Raw genomic sequence first — 14,805 nt, forward strand, 5'->3', positions numbered from 1 at the left:
AAACAAGAACATAAATCATAAGTTGGTGATCTATATGTTTATGGAGATAACCATCCTTACCTTGGGTTGAATTGATGATGAATTGAGAGTACCAAGAAATAGTCCAAAATAATTGTTAAGGCCCTAAACAAACATCAATAATAAGTTAGAGAAGAAATTAGGAAGATTGGATATCAATTGGATCAAAATTGGCCAAGGTTGCTGTCAGCAACAACTTTGGTCGATGGTTTTGGTCAATGGTATCGACCAAAATTTCCTTCGGGACAGAATGATGGATTTTGGGTGTTTTCATCCTAATTTGGTTTTCCGGTGTTCGGATCAATCTGAAACTTGGAGGAACACTTAACAACAGTAGTAGGACACTATAAGTCAAGAAAATTACCCAATCCAATGGTCCAAACAAAAAGCCCCAATTTGAGATAACAAGTTCAAGTGATAAACATCATGGCATGAGTTGGAATTGATTGCATTGGTGAGGAATGGCATGTAATAGTTAGAGGAACTAATAGAAATTCGATTGGAATCATATAGAAGTGATAAACATGAACATAGCATGCCCTACAACTCAGTTTGGTACAAAGTGACATGATGTTAATAGAAGAATAGAGGAATACATAAGCTAGGCATGAGGTTGAGGCATAGCATCAATGGATGGCTAAGAAACTCATAGGTTAATCATGTGTAGACACTTGGAGTGGTGGTTGCAAGGTTGCAGCACCATTTCCAAGGTCTCACCAGCAAGAAAGGAAAAGAAAAGAGTAGAAAATGGTAGGGTAGAGAGTGGACTGGTGATTCATACCTTAGTGTGGAAGAAGTAGGCAAGAATCAATAGTAAACAATGAGTTTTTGATGAGGTGCCCTTCACATTAGCCAAGGAGGTGCCTTGGGAAGCTCTCCCCATGATTTCAGGTGAGAAAATGATTGCACAAGGTTCAAGGCTCGAGGTCATAATAAATAGAATAGGAATATTCCATGGAATCTTTAACTTGGCAGACTGGGAAACTTTGGTCGATGGTTTTGGTCAACCAAAAGGATCGACCAAAATGTTTCTCAGCAGAAAAACAGGTTTAGTTCAGCAACTTCAAGTAGGGATTTAAAAGGCTATACAAGGTCAATTTGAGTGAGGTTTTCTTCCACAATTCAATTAAGAAGTCTAGTTTCGGGGAATACCTTCGGATTGTGCACAGGAGGTCATTACGTACATCAACGAGATTAATCTTCTCCGATGCGCATACTTTCCTTAAACACTGATAATGCATTTAAGCAAGGGGTATCATCATCAATGTCCATAGGCTCAGTCTCCGAATCATGATCATCAATCAAAATGGTCCATAGGTCTCTTCTACCACCGCTTTGGGTCTTCGGACCTGAATACAACAGTGGATCCGGGTTAGGGTCAGGGTTAGAATAGGGCTAAATATTACAGACACTTTCCCGGATTATTGGCTTTCATACCTAGGACTTGTCTAGCACTGTTTTGCTAGGTTACACCCTTGTTATATCAGACCCGATTCGGAAGGGTATCGAGACCGAACGACCTGTGGTAGCAATGGGGATTCATGGGTGCTCAAGACCGGTGAGTTATATCCGTGAGGGGACATGAATCACATTGTGGGGACCATTTATGGGTAGAGTTGCATATGGATAGACTTGGGCTCATGGGCATTCAAGACTGGTAACCAACCTGTGAGAGGACATGAGAGCTTCCCGTTTACTATATGTGGATGACCGATAGGGTTGATGAGTCCGTATTTAAGAGAGTCGGATACGCTGACTCTAGTGTGAAGGATACTGGAAAGGATCCCGAGAGGGGAGGAATGGACGTATCTGGATCTGAGTTGATGTAACTAAGTAGAAGACTTGCATTGGGCTAGGCTTTACCTTGACATGTGCCAATACTTAGACCAAACGGTGATGTGAGAGAGAGGTGACTTAACCCCTAGCCATGGATAGTCCGAGATGGATGAAGGACCCTTTGCCAACCGATGATGTGTGATTGAGACCTTCCCAAAAAAGTATGGTGCTATGACTTAAAGCATGTCTGCCTATAGAGACCAGCATATATAGAGTTAGACTCATACATGCATTGTTGTCTCATATCATATCACTTTATGCTTTGTTGTGATACTATGTTATTTATGCTATTATGGAATAACTTGCCTTGCTGAGTTTCTTTTGAAACTCACTCCTTTTTGTACAATATCTTTTGTTAAACCATTCTACAGATTTTGATGGCTATGAAGCGCAATATGAGGAAGCGCAAGATGAAGAAGCGTACCAAACGCAAAGTGTTGGCGATTACGAAGATTACTGTGAGGATCCCTCGAGTGGTCTCTCTTGTTACCAGGATTAGCCCTACTGTGGAGTGGGAGCGTCTGAGCGTAATCGATGAAGTCTACGTTTATGAGGACATCCTTTATAAAGTAGAAAAGACTCTAGTTTAGTTAGATTATATCTTTCTTTCTTGTCTTTAGAATCAATTGTGATCCCATTTGATTTTCGAACTACATTCCGCTGTACACGTGGAGTGAGATTCCGCCTCACTCTACTTTTGATTTATATATCTATTGGTATCTTTTCCGCACTCTGATGATTATCTCGTTACTTTACTTTGATTCATTTGAATAATATTGTTAACATTGATTTAGTCTTGTTCTTGATTATATTGTTGCGAATGTGGGAGGTTGATTTTACTAACTACTAGATCTTGTGGAATGTGGATCACACACTCAGGTATGCCAGATAGGGTACCGGCTGGGTGGATGTGACACCTAACCCTTGAAACCCTAACCTTGTATGGTCATCAGGAGAACCTTTTGGTAACCCCCCATGTGAGGGAAACCTCATGGGTAATGTGGAGGTTGATGTAAATTCAATATTCTTTAATTCTTCTTGTTGTAATTGACCAAACAAATTATTCCCTTTCATCCTGTGATCTCAACCTTTTCATGGGAGCCAAAAAGGGTGAAACCCTAGTTTCTTGGGTAAAATCAAGAACCCCTATTTTGATCATGTTAGAAGACACTCACTTTATTTTCTTTACTAGAAACATAACCTATCATCCTCTAGTTCATTATCCTTGATCCATACTATATTTCCTTCATGATCTATGTTTAACCTAATTAGGTTGACTTTCTAGTTCCTAAGTTGTAACTTGGAAACATGAATTGACTAATGGTTTGATGTCCTCTATAGACTTGGATGCTTCCATTGAAGTTTCTCCCTTATTTTGTACCCTTTTGAACCACCAAATTTGGATTCATATTCTAAAAATTCTGATTCTTGAAGGCTACTGTCTCTGTTGGTCGACTCATTGGTCGACTGGGGCAGTAGACCAATCAGTCGACCAATGGGTACAACAACCCCATTCTTGGCCTGTTTTGATTGAATTGTGATCTTTCCTTCTATGTATCTTTCCTAACTCATTGTATACACTTGTTTAAGACTCTTTTCTCAAGTTTAGTCAAGGTCTTACTTGATTCTCTAAGTTCCTTTACAAGTTAGAAGGTAAGGACTGTTATCTCCTTAACTACATAGATCACATACTCTCTGGTTTCTATCTTTATGAAACTATGAGTTTAATTACTGTTTGTATACTTTTACTTCTGATTTACTACTGTGAGAACAGTAGCACTTGTTTAGGTAATCTTTTTCATTATTCATACTTGTATGAATTGGTTATTATCATGTTGTTAATAATTAGATCATGACTGTATATTCTCTTTTAGATGATGATGTGTTGATTATGTATGTCATGACTGATTTGAGATTGTATCTGATCAGGTATGATTTGGGATTGAGAGGTTTCCTTTTGACACTTCTGTCCTTGGACATTATGGGAAATAGTATGGGGATGTTTCCGGGGTTGTCCATCGACGCTTTCCCGAGTTATTGATTGTCATACCTAGGGCTGTCTAGCAGTGTTTGGCTAGGATGTTCCCGTTATATCAAACCCGATTAGGAAGGGCATTGAGACCGAACGACCCGTGGTAGTAATGGGGATTCACGGGCGCTCAAGACTGGTAACCAACCCATGAGAGGACGGGAATCACATTGTGGGGGCCATGTATTGGAGGGTTGCATATGGCCAGACTTGGGCTCATGGGCGCTTAAGACCGGTGAGTTATATCCGTGAGAGGACATGAGAGCTTCCCGTTTACCTTATGTGGATAACCAATAGGGTTGATGCTTCCATGTTATTTATGTTGTTATGGATTAACTACCTTACTGAGTTTCTTCGAAACTCATTCCTTTTGTACATTGTTTTGTTAGACTATTCTACAGGTGTTGATTACTATGGCAAACAGTACAATGAAGCGCAAGGTGTTGGCAACAATCAAGATTACTCTGATGATCCCTCAGTTGATCAAGTTGCGTACTACGATTAAAGACAACGTGGAGGTGGAACGTCTCAAATGGATTGACGAAGTCCACTATTTTGAAGACGTCATCTATAGAATAGAAAACTCTGATGTTTAGTTATCTTTCTTAATTCCTTTGATTTAGTTGTTATTTCTTTTAGACTTACTTACTGCGTTCCGTTGTATTTTGTGGAGTGAGTTTCCGCCTAACTTTACTTCTTTTGATATCTACAGATATCTGGTATCATTTTCAGCACTCTGATTATATTGTTTATTCATTTCTTGTTTTGAACCTTGTTTATAATATTAAACCTTGATTATTTCCTGTTTATGATTATGTTATTGTATATGTGGGAGGATGATTTCCTCGATACGTGATCTTCGGGGCTGTGGATCACACTCTCGGGTATGCTAGTTAGGGTACCGGCTGGGAGGATGTGACAGACATAGTGTCTGACCTAGAATCCATGGAAATTGGTGATAGTATTCCATACTTGGAAACCTTGTCTGAGTTGGAGAAGAAATTGCATATTGATGAAGGAGAGCCTGATTGTTGGACCTAAAACCTATTTGGACATGGTTTGAAGGCATCCGTCTATGCTAGGTAAGTTATTTGAGGAGTTGTGAGAAGCCCATCCAAAGATATTGAAGTTAGGACCCTTAATTCCCTATTCTGGAGTTGCTGACATGATTGGTCGATTGGCCAATCCACCAACCAATCGACCAACAGGGTCATTAAGGTCAAAATTTGAAATCCTGGTATTTTTAGGAGTTTTTATGCTATTCAAAGGGGGGGGGGGAACTCCGTGTTTTCTACTCACAATCAGTTCTAAACCTCTGGAGAAGTGGGAAGAACCCTGAAACCTCTCCTCCAAAGCCAAGGAAGATCCTCAAGCATCCATTCGAGTTTCTTCATCGATTCTTCTTCTAAAATGGTTCGTAATCGAATCGTTTCTTCTTTGATCTATTCTCTCTTCTATTCTTCTGATCTCTTGATTATGAGAAAGGTATTACATTATTGTAATGGCCTCTTCTCTGATTCTCTTAGCCCTAGAGTGAATCCCCCAATTCACTCTATATTCTTGAAGCCATATGGCGATGATTCTTGAATTTGACTTTACCTAAGATCTTGATTACTCCCTCATTATTTTTCTAATGATCTTGGTGATTTTGGGAAAGGTCTCACACCAGTGTTACAATCTTTCCTTCTATCCCCATGATTGAGGGGTTGATCCCTAATTTTCCTTGTTATCATGGGAAACCAAAAAGAGGGTGATTTTGGGAGGAAACCCTTGGATAACCCTCATGAGAGGGTATTCAAATTGGGGAACCCTAATCCTCTTTTAATTTCTTGGATCCTTCCCAACATCTTTCTTGATTTTAAATTCTATGCTTCTCTTTACCTAAGGTGAATCTTTATTTTCCCTAGTCTTCCTATGGGATACATGGATTCTAGTTGGTAAAACCCTGATTGTATGATTAGAATTTGTTTCCTTTGATTTTATTTAAAACCCTTGTTCTCTCTCATTGCTATACCCTTCCCAACACTTTCTTGATTGTAAATTTTATGCTTCTCTTTACCTAGGGAGAATCTTTATTCTCCCTAATCTTTCCATGAGAGCCATGGACTATATGCAATGAAACCCTAATCCTATGGTTCAATTAGGATTCTACTTGTGACCATGTTTTGATGCTTAGACCTTCTTATATAGTCTTAATATGTTTTAGGAAACTCCCTTTCGAATTTTGGAGCAATCGGACTTCAAACGAAGAAGTTATGACCAAATTAGGGTTTTCTGCCCATTGGTCTACTGGTTGGTCTACAGACCCAATTGACCAACCAAGCTGCCAACAGTAACAACAGCTTGTTTCTTCATCCGATTCGATTCGTTTGACTTCTAATCTTCTAAGGCTTTTTCCTAATGAATGTTATATGCTTGTTTAGGGTATATTTGCTAGTCTTGGACCTCTCCTCTTTATTCTTCGGAAATTCTTCGACGTTTGTTTAAGGTAAGGACGGTTGATCCCTAATAACCTAATATACATGTCTACTTCTAATTCGGATTGATTACATGATCATACTACTGTTATATTAATTTTCTTATAATTGTATTTCTGTTGTAGTTTCTTCAACTACAGTAGTACTTGTTCATATGATTCAATTGTTATTTTAATCTTGTATGAATGTTTACTTACTTATGTTTGTATTATTAGTTGTGATTGTGAATGACTAATTTGGGAATGTGATTGCCTAGGTTGTGATTGGGGAATGGGGAATGCCCTTTTGGCGGTGCCCTTGGCGCTTTCCCTGATTACTGGTTGACATACCTAGGGCATGTCTAGAAGTGTTTGGCTAGGATGTCCCTATTATATCAGACCCGATCGGAAGGGAATTGAGGTTGAGCAACCCATGGTAGCAATATGGATTTTTGGGTGCTCAAGACCGGTGAGTTATATCCGTGAGAGGACATAGATCACATTGTGGGGGCCATTCTGTGGTACAGTTGCAGAAGTGGAACATGGGCCCTTGGACATCAAGACCAGTGAAATGATCACTTCCTGTTAGAAAATATGGGAACTTCCTATTAACTTGATGTAGCTGACCAATAGGGTTAATGAGTCCGTAGTCCGAGTTGGTTACAGCCTTAGGATACGCTAACTCTAGGGAGAAGGATACCAGAAAGGATCTTGAGAGGGGAGGAATGGAAGTATATGGATCTAGGTTGATATAACTAAGTAGAAGACTTGCATTTGGTTAGGCTTAACCCTAACATGCGCCAGTACTCAGACCAAACGGAGGCATGAGAGAGCGTTGCCCTAAACCCTAGCTGAGGAATGTCCAAGAGGGATGCATGACCCATTAGCAACTGGAGAACCCAAGATACCAAGATGGTTAAGGGAGAGTGATTTTGGACCCTACCCAGAGGAGTATGGTGCTATGACTTAAAGCATGTCTACCAATAGAGACCAGCATACATAGAGTTAGAAGCATATCTGCATTGTCTGTTTCATATGATATTGCCTTCTGTATGATTTGCTATCATGTGTTATTATGTTATTATGGAATGATTTGCCTTGCTGAGTTCTTTTGAACTCACTCCTTTTTGCAACATCTTTTGTTAGACTTATCTGCAGGAACTGATGATTATGATGATCAATACTATGAAAACCAAGTTGATGATTCTTATGGTACTCAAGGTACTGGCTACGGTGACTATGTCGGTGAAGACTACCAGTACGAGACTGATGCTTTTCAGGATTAGTTCGATTCTTGCACTTGAGTGCCTGCGATGGGACATCGTCTCATTCTCTTTTTATCTTTATTAGATTCGTTGAGACCTTAGTTGTTTGTTCCCCTTTTTATTTTGGGAACCGGTTGTAATCTTTCTTTTGCTTTCGATCTACTTTTCCACTGCTACTGTGGAGTGATTTTCTGCCTCACTCTACATTTTGTTTTATTCTATCGGTATCATTTTCCACACTTTGATTGTATTATTGAACTTTATCTTGATCTTTTGATGAATATAGTTAACTTTGATTTAATCTTGTTTTTTATTATATTATTGTTAATGTGGGAGAATGATTTCCTTGAATACTGGATCTTCGGGACTGTGGATCACACACTCGGGTATTCCAGATAGGGAACCGGCTGGGTGGATGTGACAGAGTGGTATGAAAGCCCACAGTTCAAGAAAATCTAACCACAGGAAACAATAATGGAACATTCTTAAGTCATAGATCCAAAAGTGACTCAAATATTCTTAGAAGTGAATAATAGAGAACTTGGACTAGAAATTTGATAAATGAAACATAATATGTTTGTTGAATAATGCACAATAATTATGATTTAACAAATATCACTTAATGCAATAAAAGAAAATGCATAATACACAATAACAAAGTGAAACAAAATGAACTTCATTAATTTCTAGGAAATTTCTACGATGAGTTACATCTGATAAAGCATAAAAGGAAATCCTAAGTACAATCTATCTAGGAGACTGTCTTTGCTCTCTAAGTACTCTAACATCCTCTGCAACCTGTGTCAATTGAGACTGCATCTGCTCCTGTCTCGACTCTACTCTCCAAGATGGAAGTCATAGCTAACATCTGTGCATACAAGTCCGGTGTCTCTGAAGCTGTATGTGAAGGACCTCTGACCTCAATATTTGATGGTGCGGGAATCTCAGGATGCTGTGGATCAACCTCATGCATCTCAATGTCATCTCTTGCCTGGATCATCGAATCTGGACCAGCATCACCCTCATCCTCTAGATCCTCATCGTCATCCTCAGAGTCATCATCATCCTCACCCTCAGATCTCTCTGTCTAGGTAAGCTGCATATGACGGATAGTCCTAGTCCCGATAGCATAGCACAGATCTCCAGTAACCTCATCAATGCCCCTAAGCCTCCCTCAAAGTACTGGAAGACTAATGTCAGTAACTGTTCGAAGCCAAGGTTCCACTTACTTGGATGCTCTACTATATCTAGCATAGTGTTCTGGATGATATAAGACAAAACTATCTCGAACCCCATGTAAATGCGATAGATGACAAGAGCCTCCATCACTGTGACCTGATGGTGATGTCTGGCTTTAGGCATGATGTTTTGGCCCACAATGTGACTGATGACCCTAGCCAAATCTATCATCTGATCACTGTTCCGTGGATGGTAGCACCGATCGTCGTTCCAAAGAGTGGAACATATCTCGTGAAGCTCGTAGGGTAGTAAGTGGTTGTCCACCTACACTTGTGTGGATAGTACGGCACCTATAAAATCTCAGCTAATGTCCTCTTGGAAAATCTGATCTGTGTGTCCTGGACCTGACTCTGAAGGATCAATCGGAAAGAACCCTGACCTCTGGCCTCCTCGACAGATATAAGGTTGCTGAAGAACAACCTTACTAAATCCGGATAAATGGGCAAGTTTTTCGTGAAGAGATGAGTCCACCGCATGACATCAATCCATGCATAATCCTGAAGATCCGAAGCTGCTGTAAGTGAAGTATCCGACCGAAGTCTATACGGAAATACTTGAAGTATGCCTCATATAGGAACTCCGCCTGGGGCGTGTCAAAACGATCCACTCGAATGATCTTCGCTCATGGTTGAGCTGGTACTCGGCCCCTGCCTCTCCGAGCACCTACTAGTCATCCTTGTTCTCGTGGCGGCATGATGATAATGTCTATTAAAAAGACAAAAAGAAGACTGATGTTAGTATACTTGCGAAAAATTAAGCAAGAAGGGCATTTTCGTAATTTTTTGAAAATTTTTTATTTTGCGAAATTGAAATTTGAACATACTAGCATGTGCATAATACTTGGATTAACATGTAGGAAAGCTTGTTTGAGAGAAATCCATCAAATTCATGGTTTAAAAGCCAAAATTCAGCAAGAAGAAAAGAGGGGATTTTGCAATTTAGGTCAAAATTGGATTTTTGAAATTTTTGGAAATTGCTCAATCAATGTACATGCACATAACCACCATATCATATCAGACATGCTGGAATTGATTTGGTGTTAAAATTCCTTATGGTTTGAAAATAATCGAAGTTCTTCAAATTAGGGGTTTTTGGTTGTGTGAATAGTAAAAGTGAGCAAGAATTCAATAGAACTTGTTGTTAAGGCATGGAATTGAATGGAAAGTTGTTGGAGCATGTTTCTAAACATCCCTAGGTGTGATTCTAACGAAGAACAGTAAGCATTGCTTGATTTTGAAAGAAATCTAAGAGAAAATCATGATATGAGAGAGCTGAATAGTGTTTACCTTGTGTATGATAATCAAAGTTGATGGAGAGTAGTTGTTGAAGCCTCTTGCAAGCGTTAGAATGCTTAGAAACCCTAGAGAAAACATTTCTCCAAAGCTCATTCTCAAGTCTTGACTCTTTAGAATGAGTTTGGAATGAGAAATATGCCTTAAAACCTTGATTTTCGTATGCTGTGAATTATTGGTTGACTGACCAGTCGACCAACCATGGTAAAAAACCCAATTGCCGTTGGTTTTTGGAAATTTGGATTTTTGGGCCTTTGAATGATTGTTTGAAGGCTAATTGATGATTTTAAGCCTGATTTGAGTTGTCCAATCATTGGATTCAATTGGATATTGATGAATCCTTGATTTTCGGTATTTTTGATTTTTTTTCGGATTTTGTAGAATGGTTAATCTGAGGAATCACCATGGTGGTACTAGTAGTACTGAGAATAAAGACATACCACACGGAACCATACCTGAAGGTGGCCTTGATCAGCAGACTCCACTGATAGGTCAAACTGCTATTGATGCACTTGGTGCTCCGCTGGTAGGAAGTTTCCGGGATATTGCCAACATCATGGGCAATATCATGCAACAGCAAGCTACGCAGTTTAATCAAATGATGACGAGTTTTATGACTCTACATAATGAGACCCGTATTACTGCTAATGGAAACCCTAATGCTGCTGTCTCTGATGCGAATAGGTTAGTAGGAACTCCCCCTACCCACTGATGGAGAGTTTTCTGAAGTTGCAAGTGCCTACTTATATTGGCATCACAAAGGACACACTATTTTCGAACAAGTGGCTGTGGGAATTAGAGAAGGCTTTTCGCCACCTGAAGTGCTCTAAAGCTCAGAAGATTCTATTTGCTGAATAGAAGCTCCAGCATGAAGCTGATGCTTGGTGGACCTCCACCTGTCCGGTTCTTGAAGAGTTACATGCTGGTGTGGTTACTTGGGAAATTTTTAAGGATTCATTTTGTAAGAACTATTTCCCAAAAGCAGTGAAGGATGCTAAAGAAGCTGAGTTCATGGCTCTAGCTCAAGGAACTCTATTTGTACTTGACTACCCAGAGAAATTTGAGGAACTATTTTTCTTTGCCTCGGAATCTATGAGACCTGACCGTGCGAAGGAAAATAAGTTTTTCAAGGGATTGTGACCTACAACCAGGGCTTATCTTATAGTTCAACCTATTGAAAGCTATGCCCAAATTTTTAAGAATGCAAAGAAACTGGAAAGGATAGAAAAGGATAGCGCTCGTGTACAGAGGCCATGGCAACAAAGGAATCCCGTATTAGTTGATCGCCCAGAAAGGAGATTCATTAAACCTACACCCTATCCTACTCCTGCTTTTCAGCCTAGGAGTGTAGGCAAAAATTCAGGATATGCACAGACCGGCCAGCAGAATCAGTTCAGTGGGAACACAAGCAGTAAGTGTTCCAGTTAATAGGCTAGGGAATGTGAATCCTAGACCAGTGATTCAAAAGCCTCCTATGGCAGTACCTCTAGTTATGCCAAGACAACTAGTTTGCTTTTTTTTGTAAGCATACCATACATTTCACTAGTGATTGCCCTAAGAAGCCGAATCAGCTGTCTGCCCAAGTAGCGAAGAGTACTCCTACTCCTCCGTTTGGAAGAGTGTTCAGTATAACCGGTACTAAACCGGATGCAAACCATGAAGTTGTGACAAGTACATTGCTAGTCGATTCTATACTTGCTTTTGTACTATTTGATATGGGTGCATCTCATTCATTCATTTCATCTACATTTGTTGGAAAGACTGACTTGACACCCAAGGACTTATCTAGTTTTTTAATGATTAGTACACCTACAAAGTTTGTCATGAAACTAGATAAAGTATTAGAAGAATGTCCTGTCTTGGTTTGTGAGAAGGATCTAAAAGCCAATTTAGTTCTCCTAGATATGAAGGACTTTGATGTTATCTTGGGAATAGATTGGCTGACAGCCCATAAAGCTGTGATTCTTTGTTCTTCAAAGAAAATCCAATTTCAGATTAGTGGAAATTCAATATTTGAATTCCAAGGTGAGAAAGGAAGTGTTAGCGAGAAAACTTTGACTGCATTGACGCAAGTCTGTGCATTAGTGGTGTCACATCCAGCCAGCCAATACCCTATCTGGAATACCCGGATGAGTGATCCACAGTCTTGAAGATCAAGTTTAGGAACGATCATATCCACTTAGCACAATAATATAATCAAAAGCAAGAATAAATCGAATGTTTAACTTTATTAATCAAAATATCAAGATACGGTTCAAGAATACAATCCAAGTGCGGAAAATGATACCAATCAAATGTAGAGTGAGGCGGAAAAATCACTCCACAAACAAGCAGAAGGTAGATCAAAAGGTAAAAGAAGATTACAACCAGTTCCCAACATGAAAGGGGAACAAAGCTAAACTACTCCTGATAAGTATCAATCTCGTACTGATAGTCTTCGCCAACGTAGTCACCGTAACCAGTACCATAAGAGTCGTCAACTTGGTCTTCATAATATTGACCATCATAGTCAATAGTAGTAGTACCTATAGGAAAGTCTAACAGAAGATGTTGCAAAAAAAGGAGTGAGTTCAAAAGAACTCAGCAAGGCAGTTCAATCCATAATAACATCATAATACATGAAAGCAAACCATACAAAATGCAACATGATATGAAATAGACAATGCAGATATGCTTCTGACTCTATGTATGCTGGTCTCTATTGGCAGACACACATTAAGATAGAACACCATACTCCTCTGGGTAGTCTCAGTCACTCTTCCCTCACGGCTCTGATGCATGTCTGTTGGGTTCTCCGCTGTAATTGGGTTAAGGCATCCATCTGGACATTCCATGGTTGGGGTTTAAGTCAACGCTCTCTCTCACTCCGCCATTGGTATGAGTATTGGTGCGTGTCAGTGTGAAACCCAGCCCTAACCTTGACCCGAAAACCCTGTAGTTTGTAGGTCCAGTAACCCGAAGTAAGGCAAGAAGTCAGCTTTGGGCCATTTCAGTAGAAGACTTGATGGCTGGAGTGGAATCCTTGAGTGTGGATGTCAGTATCCCGTCTATGGAGACTGCACCATGATGAAGATTGGATTAGTTGATGGACTTGGAGTGCTCTCTGTATTGGTTCGAAGGCATTTCTACCTACTAGGTATGTCACTTTAGGTGTGTACAAAACCCCTTGATGTTTGGATTTGATCTGAGCCTTCAATTTCTTGTTTTGAAGTTGTTGTTCTGATTGGTCGACTGAACCAGTCAACCAATCAATCGACCAATTGATTCTGTTTTTGAAATTTAAATCGTGGCTACTCTATTTAAGTCTAGTCTCGGGAATACTCCGCCTCATTTGCCTCCTAAGCCTCTGGAACAAGTTAGAACCCTATTCTAATCGATTCCCTTGCATACTTGGTTGATATCTCACAAGAACTCAAGCAATCTTCATCCTCTTGCATCAAAGGTATGTGTATGATCTCTTTCCTCTCTATCTCTGATTTCCTTTTCTTGAATCTGTTCTTGATTGAGATTAGGAAGATGATGCTGCATTCTTGCAACCATCTATTCCATGATCTCATCATGTTCCTTGAGATCTATGATCATCATCATGATCTCAACCCTTGCCAGTTGAATCTTGGAAACCCTAACCCTTGAAACCCTAACCTTGTGTGGTCATCTGGAGAACCTTTGGTAATCCCCCATGAGAGGGAAACCTCTTAGGTAAAACTTATATGAACCTAAACTTTATCATTGAATGATTCTTCTTGTTATTTTTGACTAACAATTTACCTCCCTTCATTCGGAACTCTCAACCTTTTCATGGGAGCCAAAAAGGGTGAAACCCTAATTTCTTGGGTAAAATCAAGAACCCCTATTTTCATCATGTTAGAAGACTCTCACTTTATTTTCTTTACTAGAATTGTAACCTATTAATCTTTAATTCCTTACCCTTGATCATACTATATTTTTCCCTTCATGATCTATGTTTAACCTAATTAGGTTAACTTTCTGGTTTCTGAGTTGTAACCTGGAAACTTGATTTGATTAATGATTTGTTGTCCTCTGTAGACTTAGATGTTTCTATTAAAGTTTCCCCCTGATTTTCTACCCTTTTGAACCACCAAATTTGGATTCATATTCTAAATATTCTGATTTTTGAAGGCTACTGTCTCTGTTGGTCGACTCATTGGTCGACTTGGGCAGTAGACCAATCAGTCGACCAATGGGTACAACAACCCCATTCTTGGTCTTTTTTGATTGAATTGTGATCTTTCCTTTTATGTATCTTTCCTAACTCATAGTATACGCTTGTTTAAGACTCTTTTCTCAGGTTTAGTCAAGGTCTTACTAGATTCTCTAAGTTCCTTTGCGAGTTAGAAGATAAGGACAGTTATTTCCTTAACTACATAGATTACTTGTTCTCTGGTTTCTACTTTGTGAAACTATGAGATTACCTACTGTTGTTGTACTTTAATTCTGATCTCCTACTGTGAGAACAGTAGCACTTGTTTATATCATCTTTTTCATGATTCATGTTATATGAATTACTTATTACTGCTTAATCTGATTTTGCTTTTACATTCTCTTTTATATGATGAACTACTGGTTGTGTATGTCATGACTGATCTGAGAATGTGTTTGATTAAGTTTGGTTTGGGATTGGGAGGTGTCCTTTTGACACTTCTGTCCTTG

Source organism: Hakea prostrata, chromosome 9, assembly GCF_041222555.1.
Source record: "Hakea prostrata isolate BN-2017 chromosome 9, UWA_Hpros_2, whole genome shotgun sequence".
NCBI lineage: Eukaryota > Viridiplantae > Streptophyta > Magnoliopsida > Proteales > Proteaceae > Hakea > Hakea prostrata.